General features: G+C 31.7%; 1 pseudogene; it reads left to right on the forward strand.

Annotated features, from left to right (window-relative positions):
• Nucleotides 1–8698: 8698 nt before the first annotated feature.
• On the forward strand, nt 8699–9641 carry LOC136207334 (uncharacterized; annotated as a pseudogene).
• Nucleotides 9642–10363: the final 722 nt, after the last annotated feature.

Raw genomic sequence — 10363 nt, forward strand, 5'->3', positions numbered from 1 at the left:
TATTCTTAATTTTTGGCCACGATTGACACCAACCTTATCACAATCGAGGTATGAAAGGGAAGAAAATTAAGTAAACGGTACTTTTGGCCACGATTGCGACCACCCTTATCACAATCGAGGTATGGAATGAACGTTTAAATTAAAGAAAAAATTAAGCGTGTTTAAAGTTTAAAGTAACGATTGCGTCCACCCATGGCATGGTCGGTACCTCTTAAGCGAACACAAATAAAATGCATATAAAGTTACGATCGAGACCACCCTTATCTTGGGCGTAACTAAGCAAATAAATTAATCCAAGTACTTAATTCCTTTAATATATTTCATATAATAGTTTAGTTTTGGGAAAGGAAATTTTGTACTTTGAAATGCCTTGAGACGAAAGGCTCAATAACATGTGTGCTGATATCGTCCCGAATACTTCAATTTAAAATTGAAAATACAAGACGACTGATATATCGCCTTTATACTAGTTAGTTTGATATTTTGCGTATAAATTTGTCATGCGAATTTAATCTTTTCGGCTTAACTAATTTAAAATGTTAATACAAAGATATATGTTTTATTTTTATAAAGAGATGAGTTAAAGGATAAATTCAGTGAAATTTTGCTCGGGACTAGCAAAAGATTAAGTGTGGAGATTTGTTAAGCCCAAAATATACCTAAAATATCATTAATATTTACATCAATTTTGCTATGAAATCGTGTTGTTTATATCTATTTAGAGTACTTTTACGTCCGAATATGTTTCTTTTATGCAAGGCACCTAAATATTTGGTAAAATCTAAATAGGAACGAAAACAGGTCAAAAACGAAGAAAAAACCTTAAGTTACGAGCCAAAAAGATGAAGAATTCAGCACACCGATACGATGAAGACGGGAACGGAGTCAAAACCAAGAAGAACATCCCGAATCTCGGCAGAGATTCCAGAATCTCGGTATAGATTCTGGGTCGCGATCGAGATTCCCTAATCTCGGTCGCGATATGCTCTTTTGAGGCATTTCACCTGTTCGTTCTGAAGACCAAAAACTGCTTCCCCAATATCGGCAGAGATTCTCACATCTCGGTAACATCAGAGATTCCTGCAGCACATCTTTCACATGTTTAATTTCAAAGAAATGTGTCCGTTTGGGTGGATAGAAACGTCTCTTCGCAGCGGACACGACCCTTCAACACGACTCTTCAACATCTATAAATAAAGAGTTGATTTCAGAGTTCAAAGAGAGTTAGATTTTTAAGATTAGTACAGAATTTATGCAGAAACTTTGACTCAGAAATGAGTCAGAGATTAGATTTTGATTTTGTAAAAGCAATATGATGTACACACATTGTTTATTAATTAATTACAAACACAGTAGCAATTAGATTTAGATTAAGATCTGTTCGAAGACTAGTTTACATTTTGGTAGTAGAAATACCATCTCTATTCCGAAGATTCAGGGAGAAGATTAAGTAACGGATTCGACCCCGGAGCCTGACAAACTCTAACGAGGTTTGAGGAAAGGATTGACGACCCGGAACTCCAATGTCGTTTTGAATGCTTCCATGCTTTTTGTTCTCTGTAAACTTGTATCAACTCACACTTCATCTAATAAAAGTTTATACAATTCAATATATTTTTATGTAGCACTTTGGTAAATGATCTGAAGTGAGTTCTGGTGTTTTCATTAAAACGTAGTTAAATTCAATATCTTTACAAGGAAACTTTGTTGAACACTTGGGCAAATTCATTCTTACGGACGATATGATCGTTAGGTCGGCTTATCGGAAATAAGTATTAATTTGATTAAGGTAGCGATCTTGTCGGACCGTAGGAAGATCGTCTGCGATTCAAAGCCTTTTAATTGAAGGAGTTTACGTTATTACACATTTATAATTTTTACAAAGTTTAAAGTTGTTTTCTTTGCTTAATGCAAACGAGTACAATTATTCTCTTATTTTAAACACTAAATGTTTTTGTTTTGTAATTCAAACTCAAAACAGAATTGATTTCTAACATTCTACGTACATTCTAATCTGATTCTTATTAATTCAATCTCAAAACCAAATTCAATTAACGATTTTCTATATTATAAACCTAAAACGTGAATTAAACTAAATTAAAATAAGTTTTCATTAAAAAGTGTTCTCTGTGGGATCGATATCTTTTTATTACTACACTCGAAACCATGCACTTGCGGAAATCGCTCAACACTCATGTTCGAAAAAACATAACACATGTTCTAAAAAGCATAACATATGTTCTAAAAAATATGTCGTACGTTCTAAACTTCATAGTTCGTGTTTTAAAAATTAAAATATATGTTCTAACGTATGTTTTAAAAAATATATTTTCTTATATAACATAAATTACAAAAATATAAAGGAATTAAATAAATAAGAAATTGAAGCATGTTCTTTGATTTTTTTTCTATTAATAATTCATTATAATGCATATTTAATCGATATTAATAAGTGCATGCGTCAAATATTAAACAATAGAAGCTACTAGTACAATGGTATATTAAGCAGCGCGCGTGATATAATGCACAAGATAAGCAATTGTCTTAGTGGTAAGTATGGTGGAGTGTAGATGGAAATGTCTAGGTTTGACTCCCACTAATAGCATTTATTAATTTTTATTGATTTTTATACTCAAAACGACGTAGTTTTGAGTGTTCTCACTATAAGAAAGTGAGGAGGTTCTCACTTGATCCCTCCCATATATATATATATGTTCAAAAAGAAAAAGAAAAAAAGCTAAAAGGGCATTAATAAAAATTCAAATGTTTTTTCAATAAATAAAAATATAGACTAAAAAAAATACACAAAAGGGTATTAATTAAATTAAGCAAACAAAAGGCAGTAATAAAAATAATGGATAAAAACAATTTGAAAATATCATGTGATAATGTTGAACATATTTTAAAACACAAAGATTCTTGTGATAATGATAGTCAGTATATGTTTTAAGAGTTAAAAAAATTACGTACTATTTTACCAAAAGAGAGAAAAAAAAAATGTATTTGACATATTGAGTTATTTGAAACGGTTTGATAGTTTTTCAAATGTATTTATTGCTTATCGGATATTATTAACGATACATGTTACTGTTACATCTGCAAGGAGTTTTTCAAAATTAAAGTTACTTAAATCATATTTACATCAACCATGTCACAAGAAAAAAAAAGCTAAAAGGGCATTAATAAAAATTCAAATGTTTTTTCAATAAATAAAAATATAAACTAAAAGAAATACACAAAAGGGTATTAATTAAATTAAGCAAACAAAAGGCAGTAATAAAAATAATAGATAAAAACAATTTGAAAATATCATGTGATAATGTTGAACATATTTTAAAACACAAAGATTCTTGTGATACTGATAGTCAGGATATGTTTTAAGAGTTAAAAAAATTACTTACTATTTTACCAAAAGAGATAAAAAAAAAATGTATTTGACATATTGAGTTATTTGAAACGGTTTGATAGTTTTTCAAATGTATTTATTGCTTATAGGATATTATTAACGATAGGGGTGAGCAAAATAACCGGTAACCGATTACCAAACCGATAACCGAACCGAAATTTTAGTTTGGTTCGGTTATTTTAACATTCTGGTTCAGTTCGGTTTTATTTTTGACTTAGTTTGGTAATCGGTTATCGGTTCGGTTACTGAAAAAATATATCGGTATAACCGATAACCGAACCGAATTTATTATATAAATATAAAAAAATATAATTTTATTTTTACAAAGTATAAATAACTTATAAACTATAAAATTCAACCCCTAAAAAATATACTTTTATCTGTATATATATAAATTTTGGTTCATTAGTCTTTAATTTCTTCAATTGTAACTTTTTTATACAAAGCATTATTTGAAAATCAATTAAACAAAAATTAAATATTAAGAGTTTTCGGTTATTTGGTCGGTAACCGAACCGAACCGAAAATTTTCGGTTAAATGAAATTCGGTTACCAATCTTATTCGGTTCAGTTCGGTTCGGTTGTAAAAATAGCACCAACTTCGGTTCGGTTAACCGAAAGTTCGGTTCGGTTAGTAACCGAACCGATGCTCACCCCTAATTAACGATACATGTTACTGTTACATCTGCAGAAAGGAGTTTTTCAAAATTAAAGTTACTTAAATCATATTTACATCAACCATGTCACAAAAAAGATTAAATGGATTAGCATTATTATCCATTAAACATGAGCTGCTTGAAGATATTGATTTTGTTTCAAAAAATTCAAGAAGAACTATTTTTACTTGATTTTTTTTATTTAATTGTAATTTTTTTAACTTTATTAGCTAGGCTTTTTTTTTGTACAGGGCATTTCAAATCTCAGGACCGGCCCTGAGATTAAATGGATTAGCATTATTATCCATTAAACATGAGCTGCTTGAAGATATTGATTTTGTTTCAAAAAATTCAAGAAGAACTATTTTTACTTGATTTTTTTTATTTAATTGTAATTTTTTTAACTTTATTAGCTAGGCTTTTTTTTGTACAGGGCATTCCAAATCTCAGGACCGGCCCTGGCCATAACTTACAGAGTGAGCGAAAGAAATTCAAGAGGGACTTCAGTATCTTTAGAAACTAACAAAACTGCAACAAAGTAGAGAAGAGAAAGAAAGTAAAAAAAAAACTTATAAAGGTAAAAAAGAAAACGATAACTCAAGGAAAATGAAAGGAAAAAAAGATAATTCAAAAGAAATGAAGGCAGAAATCTTTACTCTCAATGCTTAGAGCAATTCTAATGGTACTGTTTTGGACCAATTTGTAATTAGGTGGGTACTTCCAACCAGTAGAGAAGAAAAAATTATTGTCACTGGGATTGGGCGAGTCGCCCAATCCAGCGACTTTCTAGGAAAAAATGGTTTAAAAGAAAAATGACGTGCAAGTGAGAGCTAATTCTACACCGCCAAATCTCCAAAGCAAAGTCATATTCACGCAATATAGTTGGCGCGTCAATGTCTGCTTTTTTTTATTTCATATGCTTAGTGGTGCCCCCCCCCCCCCCCCCCCCCCCCAATTTTTCCTATGCCTGCAACATACTTGTCTCAACCTTTCCATTTTTAAAATATAAAATACAATGAAAGTGTTGTATGTAAATTGTGAAATGAGTATTTAATATAATTTTTTATTTTGGATTTCAAACTAAACATGACAGCCAACGGTGATATTTTTATGTATAGTCTTTTCATTGTTTGTTTTTATCAATGGTAGAATTAAAACGGTAAAAAAAATTATATACTATAAAACATCTCATTTAACCCATAAAAATCACATTCAATTTAAACCTTCTTCTACTCTTAACACATTTATTTGAGATGGATTCCAATGATGAATACAGTCAATATTACTTTTACGTTCTAAATTCTCAAAACGCATCGAATCCAAATTCCCAAAACCCGACCCACCCCAAATACTTATAATTCTCAAAGTTCTCCAATCCGACCTATTCCACGTAATTTTCAATATGATCCTAATATGTCATATGCTTCGAGTCCTACGATGTACTATAATCCCGACGGTTACTTCCCCCATGTGAATGCAGCAGGTACTCGGCCAATGATGTCGGTATACTTTCCTCGTACCCTATATCCTCAAGAACCATATACGGTTCCTGAACATATGAGAAGAGATAGTTTCGGATCGTGCACCATGCCAGAAGAATCTCGGAACACCGGTTCTGTTGCAGAGTCTGAAGTTCTAATAGTTCGGGAACCAAATGCACACAATAAAAAATCTGCAAAAATGAAGTGGACCAATGTACGTGATGTACATTTATGCCAAAGTTGGCTGATAATAACCACAGATCCAATTGTGGGCACAGATCAAGCGAAGAGGGATTATTGGAAGAAAATTGCAAGTTACTATAGTCAGTGGAAAAAGGAAGGTTCTGATGTGAATGACCAAACAGCTTCCTGTCATTGGTACAAAATTAGTAAGGATGTATCTGGTTTCCATGGAGCATACACTACCATTAGGGATAGCCATGTATCAGGTGCCTACACTTCTTCAGGCTCAGCTCAGGAGACAACTGAGGGTGGAACACACGAAGCAGTCGAACAACGTCCAATTGGTCAAAAGGCAGCAAAAAAAGGCGCTAAAGTTAAAAACACTGTCAATATACCTGATGGCTTAGATTGGGATGAGTTAAAAGTGGATAGAGAGAAACGACAATCATCTCTTGATATTATTGCTCGTGCAGTTCAACAACAGGAAGTAAACCGTCTTCAGGAAATTCGTTTACAAGATTTCGCAATCCTCGGTAAAGATACCTCGACTATGGATGATGAAGCTCTAGCAGATCACCGTAAAATGTGCCACTATATTAGGACTAAGTATGAATTTTAATGCATGTTATGTTATGTTTTTTATTTATATTAGGGATAAGTTACCAAAATAGGTCTAAGGTTTTTAGAGAAGTACCGATTTAGGCTCAACATTCGAAATAGCACAAATTTAGGCTTAACGTTTACAACATAATATCAATTTAGGCTTAACGTTTATAATATAGCATCAATTTAGGCATCACGTACAAAATAATACGAATTTAAGCTTAACGTTTACAAAATATATACAATTTAAGCTAAACGTCATAATTAAATTAATCATATTATATTCTTTCCCTATTAATTTTATATGTTATCTTTTTATTTAGTTCTATATTCTTATTTATTATAATACAATTAATTAGTATTCTTGCCCATTAAGATTTTATATTTGTTTTTCATCTATGATTCCATGGCTTATGTAATATATGCAAACTAAAAGTAATTGAATATCCACAATATTTTCAAGTGTTCGAAATATTGTGGATATTCAATTACTTTTAGTTTGCATATATTACATGAGCCATGGAATTTAAGAGTCATGGAATTGTTGATGAAAAACAAATATAAGGTTTTAATGGGCAAGAATACTAATTAATTGTATTATAAGATAATAGAACTAAATAAAAAGATAACATATAAAGTTAATAAAAAAATAATATAATATGGTTAATTTAATTATGACGATTAGTTTAAATTGGATATATTTTTGTAAACGTTAAACTTAAATTCGTATTATTTTGTAAACGTTAAGCCTATATTGGTGCTATTTTGAACGTTGAACCTAAATTGATACTTTCTCAAAAACCTTAGACCTATTTTGGTACCTTATCCCTTTATATTATGTTATGTATTTATTTTTATGCATGTTATGTTATTTTAATATATGTAGAATTAATATTATGTTATGTGTATTTATTTAATGAACTTTAATTTTTAAGTTTTTTATAAATAAATAAGTACTTCATTAAAAATACTGAAAATATATTGAAAATATTAAAAATAACGTTAAAAATACTGAAAGTACATTGAAAATATTAAAAATAACATTGAAAATACTGAAAATTACATCGAAAATACAAAAATAACAACATTAAAAATACTAAAAATACATGGCTTGAATATACTAAAAATAACATTGAAATTACCAATCCCTCCTATTGATGGGCCCATGGCTTGCCGACAAATTCATAAATTCATAATCGATATCATCGTTATCATCTTCATAATACTCTATGTTTTATGAATTAGCATAAACCCCAACAGACTCCTCTGTAAGATATATCTCTTTATATTCCTCTATTGTTTCTGAATAGTCGTTTGGAAGATTTCGCCAAGAACCATCATTCCAATTTTGACCAATGAGGTAGTTATTTTTCTGTGCACAAACTTCTTCCAGATGTCTGGATACGGAACGATGTTCATCCCATTTTTCACAAACAGAGAATGGATAAGCTTCATAAATCTCATGAAATGAATTAGATTTTGACAACTTTAGAAAGAATATGGCATGAATTTTTCTTTTCGTCGGACGCAATGCACGGTACTGCCTTATTTTCACACCCATCAAATTGGTGAACATATCTTTCCATGCATCAATAGGCATAAACCATTTTAGGAATGTCTCAACATTCGCAGGAATATTACCTCCGATGAAAGCGTTACACCATTCTAGGATGCAAAATTCAAACGGAATGTAATGCATATAACATAGGAACCACAACATGTGAAGAGATGGGATTAGAAATTGGCCATCGACCGGAAGCTTAAAACAAAACATATATGGAAATAAAGGATGAAACATGCCTGGAGTAACAAAAGTATTTCTATGAAAATGAACAGCATCATATTGATAAGATAACATGTGTTCAGTGCAAGCTGGTCGGTCGAGGGTTTCGACAATACTCTGTTCAGGCGGAAAATTACGAAAATTTTCGTCTGTATTAGCATTAGGGTGAGATGCAGCCATTTAAGAATTTTTCAGTTGAACCTTCTCTGAATGTAGAAGTAATTGTTCCGAATGAGTCACAATTTATAGATGTAGGATAAATTATTATTCCTTTCCAGGATTTCAATATTTGCATCATTATTCTTTGACTTCAAACTTCCTATAATTATTCGTATGACTTCAAACTCCCCGTTATTGATAATTTGACTTCAAACTCCTCATAATTATTCGTATGACTTCAAACTCCCCATTATTGATAATTTGACTTCAAACTCCCCATTATTGATAGTTTAACTTCAAACTTTCCTATATATACATCTAAAATACGTAAACAAAAACTCATAATCTAAAATATCATCACTATCTCACCAAAATGTCTTCTGATAGTAGTGCAGAATACGAGCTAATGATATAGAGTACGATTGAAATGATTCAAGAGGATGATGAACTTGATCTTTATTTACTTCAACAAGTACAACAACAAGTTGGCCACAATTCTGAACCTCGAAAGAGAAAATATGTAAGACATGATCGGGAAGCTGCTGCAGAACGTCTGTATAATGACTACTTTACTCCTGAACCTGTTTATTCAGCTGAAGTTTTTCGCAGACGGTTCCGGATGAGTCGAAATTTGTTCATACGTATAGTGGAAGACCTTGGAAATCACACAGTATATTTCTAACAAAGCGTCGATGCGGTAAAAAGAAGTGGCTTGTCTGCCTCCACTCTAAAAATGTACAGTAGCTATGCGCATACTTGCGTATGGATCTCCAGCTGATGCTTTTGATGAATACATAAAAATTAATGAGTGCACGGTGTTAGAATGTGTGGAAAAATTTTATCGTGCTATTATCGAGGTGTATGGGCCTGTGTATATGAGGAGGCCTAATGTTGCCGACGTACAACATTTAATTCAGATGCACGAGGAACATTATGGGTTCCCTGGGATGCTTGGCAGTCTTGACTGCATGCATTGGGCATGGAAGAATTGTCCAGATGCATGGAAGGGGCAATATACCCGAGGAGATTATGGATATCCAACAATCATGCTTGAAGTAGTCGCTTCAGTAGATCTTTGGATTTGGCACGCATATTTCAGTGTTGCTGGGTCCAATAATGATCTTAATGTTTTGAGCAGATCTAATTTGTTCCAAGATAATTTAAAAGGAACAGCACCGGCGGTTCAATTTACTGTTAACAACAAGACACATAATATGGGCTATTATCTAACTGATGGTATCTATCCCGAATGGGCTGCTTTTGTAAAAAGCTTTCCACATGCTAATGACCCTCAACGAATATGTTACAAACGAAGGCATGAGAGCGCATAGAAAGATGTTGAACGAGCATTCGGGGTACTTCAAGCCTGATTTGCAATATTACATGGACCAGCACGTACTTGGCATAAAAAAGAACTCCACGACATCATGGATGCTTGTGTAATATTACATAACATGATTGTTGAAAATGACAGACACACTTACTCAAGAAACTTTCCAATTGAGGAATTTTCTCAGCCCATAGTTCCTGATGACATTCAACATGGGCATGTTCCGGATTTTGCTGCTTATCTCGCAAGGGATTTACAAATCCGCGATAGAAACATGCACGGTCAACTAAAATTGGATCTAGTTGAGCACATCTGGGAACGTTTCGGAATCACCGACCTTACTACTTGAACATCGAAAAATTTACTCTTTCAATCATGTATTCCTTTTAATTTAATGCATTTACCTTGTTCGCTTTTTTCAAATGTATGTTTGCTTAATGTAATGCACTTTTGTTAATTACTGCAATCAATTAAAATTTGAAAAATATTAATTATATTTATCTAATAATTTATAAATCCAATTAAATAAATTATAAATATTTATTCGATTAATATTAAATATTGATAGATTTTTATTTAATTAATATTAATTTATTAATGATTTTTATTATTATTATAAAATAGGTTAATTGATTAAAAGGGTAGAAAATTAAATATTATATGACGTGTGAGACCCATGATTGTGACTAACCACTAGAGGATTTTTTGTTGGAGTTGTTTTGTGGAGAAAGCTGTTAGAAATTGGTGATATGTAGTGGTTGG

This window comes from Euphorbia lathyris, chromosome 9 (assembly GCF_963576675.1).
Source record: "Euphorbia lathyris chromosome 9, ddEupLath1.1, whole genome shotgun sequence".
NCBI classification, from domain to species: domain Eukaryota; kingdom Viridiplantae; phylum Streptophyta; class Magnoliopsida; order Malpighiales; family Euphorbiaceae; genus Euphorbia; species Euphorbia lathyris.